General features: G+C 37.8%; 1 pseudogene; it reads left to right on the top strand.

Annotated features, from left to right (window-relative positions):
* Positions 1 to 1,740: 1,740 nt before the first annotated feature.
* Positions 1,741 to 1,859, top strand: LOC112475676 (annotated as a pseudogene).
* Positions 1,860 to 3,791: the final 1,932 nt, after the last annotated feature.

The following is a 3,791-nucleotide window of genomic DNA, read 5'->3' as shown; positions in this document are numbered from 1 at the left end:
AAGCAGTAAATGTTATTTTAACTGCAGTCAGATGACTAATAGAGACAGAGAAGAAGCAATTACTAGAAGACAATGGCAGAACAGATTTTTCCTGACTCTTAGCCCCTGCTTGAGACCAGGCTGGTTTTGCAGTGGCTTCGAAGGTGTCTTAGAGTATAATTTCTCATTTAATCAAAGTTCGCCAGACTGTTCTGAACACACTTCCCACACTCCTCATTTATATTACTTATTTTAATAGTCAAATGGGCCAGTAAAAATCTCATCTAAATGAATAGAGTAGACATATAACAATTTGGTAATGCAAACAAAATGAAACAAAAACAGTATAAATGGCATTTGTGTAGAAATGTCAGAAAAATCACCTCTGCAAAGGTGTGCTTCATAGAGTTTTTATAATAACATGTCAATGCAAGCATCGTTTAATTATTCAATTATTTCTGTACATTATTCTTTTAGAGTATTATCTATGGACATTTTAACTTTAGTCTGATTTATCTCACCCTGTGGCCCATCTGGGGGCCTCTTTCTCTCATGCTCGGTTGCTGTGTTCAAGGCTAACATAATTAATTATCAGATTGAATTAAATAAACATAATTGTGAAGATCAACGTTGAGAAGCAATTACATAGTGGACTGTTAGTTCCTTGCTACGTCTCTGCTCCTGCCTGGAATGTCTGTCCCCTCACTGTTACCAAGGGCAGCAAACCCTGCTTATCCTCCAGCATTTACATCAGGCTTGACTTCCTCGGAAACACTTTTCTTGCTTTCATTCCACTCTCTTTCCACCAAGGAAAGCACATCAGGCCTCTCCCCTGCGGCCCTTCATAGACTTTTCTGTCCACTCCCATGACAGCAACTTTTCCCAGGTCTTTCCTATTCTGCCCTTACCTCCCTCATTCAGAACACATATAAGCTCCTACCTTTTGCAAGGAATCTTGACAGTCATCTAAGTTTCCTACCTCTTAACTGTGCCCTTTAAATTTCTCTCTTGTCTCTCTGATTGTTCTATTAATCATCCTAATAGTGTCTCCACCCCATGTTATCTGTCTTAGCAAACCTCCGTTGCAATCTAGATTGGCGAGATGTGGATTTGCTCATATGCCAGCACTGGGGAATAGGGGAGGGAAAGATGAAGTGGAAGAAATAGGACAATCAGCTCAGAGGAGGGTGGTTTTTCTACCATTTCTGCAATAAATGTTATATGTAAATATGTTCAAATGGATTAATGGTCTCCTGCATCTTGTTATCAATCGTTAACGCAGTGTGAGTTCCCTGTCCCTTCATGCATCTGCTGCGGCCTCATGCTTGAGAAAAAGCCTTCAACTGTTTATTAAGACCTTGGCGATCTCCCAAAAGAGCTTCCATTTTAAGACCAGACATGTGAGGCAAATATTTTCAGAGCAAGAAAAATAAAAATGAGTTTCGGGCATGCACAGAGAAGAGATACATATGTAGAGGATGAACTTAAACATCGTCAACTCATCCATTCAGCAAATGCTTACTGAGATGTATTAGATGCTGGGTGTTATTCTGGGTGCTGGAGATACAACAGTACCCATGACAAAATTCCCTGCCCTCATGAAGTTTGCTTATGAAGCTTCAAAGAACTATAGAAAACTATGATTACAAAATTAAAAGAAAGTATGACAATGACTCAGTGCATAAGAAATCTCAAGAAAGATATAGAAGTTATAAGAAAGAATCAAATGGAAATGGTGAAGTCGAAAAGTAGAATAACTGAGTCTACAGCCATGCCACCCGGAACACGCCCAATCCTGTCTGATCTCGGAAGCTAAGCAGGGTCGGGCCTCATTTCTACTTGGATGGGAGACCACCTAGGAAGACCAGGTGCTGTAGGTGTAAAAAAATAAAAAATAAGGGATTGTAAGCTGACAAGGTCCTTGCAATCTGTGAGGTCAACCAAGGGTTGCCTCACCTAAAAAAGAAAAAGAAAAGAAAAGAAGAAAGAAAAGTAGAATAACTGAAATGAAAATAAAATCACCAGAGGGTCTCAGCAGCATATCGGAGATGGCAAAAGAAAGAATTAATGAACTTTAAAAGAGAGCAATAAAAATGATCCCATCTGAAGACAGAGAGAAAAAAAGATTGAAGAAGAATATACAGAGGCCCAGAGACTTGGGGGACAATAGCAAGTGTATCAGCGTACAGGTAATGAGAGTTCAAGAAGGAGAAGAGAGAGAGAAAGGGGCAGAAACACTTTTTGAAGAAATAATGTCCAAAAACTTCATAAATTTGATGAAAAATATTTACCTACAGGTCAAAGAAGCTCAACAAACCCAAGTAGCATAAACACAAAGAGATCCACACCTATACCTATCATAGTTACACTGTAGAAAGACAAAAACAAAGAGGAAATCTTGAAAATGAAAGAGAAAAACAACGTATCCTGGGGAACGATTATTAATGGCTGATTTCTCATTGTACACGTGTATAAAGAGAAGCAGGAGACCTCTAGATTCAGGTAAAGGCTTTTGTTTACAGAGCAGCTTACATGAGCTTTCCAATTCCCCACATGACAATGAGACAAAAGCCAATATTATCCGCACTTGCAATATGATTTATACCACAGGAGAGCCATCCCTAAAATTATGAAACAGAGCTCGCATAGGGACTTCCGGCACATCTGCGCCTGAGAGGATTGGGGGAGTAGCCTTCGCTGTGGAAAGTAAACCACTCCTCACAGAGAGGATGAGAAGTTTGTGTTGCCCTTTGGACTAAACAATAGTTGTCTTCAGGGGAGACGTCTCCTAATCTCTCCAGAAGCTTCTATCTTGAACTTCCCGAGCATGCTTGCCATGAATCATCTTTTAACTCAACTTCCAACGCTCTTTATTTAGAAAGCCCTGATCAGGCAGAGCTGTGAAATTATCCATGCAACATTGTCTTCTGACAGCCAGAAGACAGCGACATGATGTGTGCAAACTGTTGAAATAAAAGAACCGTCAACGTAAAATTCTCTATACAGCAAAAACTATGATTCAAAAATACAGGCGAAATAAAAAAAAATCCCAGATAAAGACCGAGAGAATTCGTCGTTAGCAGTTATGCCTTGCACGAAATACTAAAGCAGACACTTTGGGGAGGGGAGTTAGGGAGTGGGGGGAGTGAGACCAAATGATAGATTAAATCCACAAGAAGAAATAAATTGTGCTGAAATAAATATGTGTTTAAATCTAAAAACTCTATAAATATATTTCTCTTCATTTAAAAGGCATAAATTCTATAAAGCAATAATTATGATGCTTTTTGTTGGGTTTATAACAAAAATATATGATAATGGCACAAAAAAGAGAATGAAATTATATTGAAGCAATGTCTATATCTTACTGGAATTAAGTTAGTATTATTCTGAAATAGATTGCAATACATTAAGAAGCATGTGATAGACTCTGAAGCAACCACTAAGGATATAACTAAAAATTCTATGGTAAAAAAATCAACAAGTGATTTGAAATGGTATGCTAAAAATATATACTTACATACAAAAAGCAGTAAAGGAGGAATAGAAGAACAAAAAGATATGAGACTAATAGAAAACAAACACCAAAATGCACTTAGAAATGCACCCATATCAATAATTACATTAACTGTAAAGGGACTAGATGCCCAACTCAAAAGACAGAAATTGCCCAATTGGATAAAAGAGCGGGACCAAACTATGAGCTATCTACAAGAGACACACCTATGTTCATTGACATAAGAAAATTCAAAATAAAAGGATAGAAAAAATATATATACCATGCAAAAATTATCAAAAGAGAGCTAGAGTAG

The sequence above is a fragment of the Pteropus alecto genome, unplaced genomic scaffold (assembly GCF_000325575.1).
Source record: "Pteropus alecto unplaced genomic scaffold, ASM32557v1 scaffold11, whole genome shotgun sequence".
NCBI lineage: Eukaryota > Metazoa > Chordata > Mammalia > Chiroptera > Pteropodidae > Pteropus > Pteropus alecto.
Note: the sequence above shows the minus strand (reverse complement) of the source record. Positions and strands in the feature narration are given on the sequence as shown.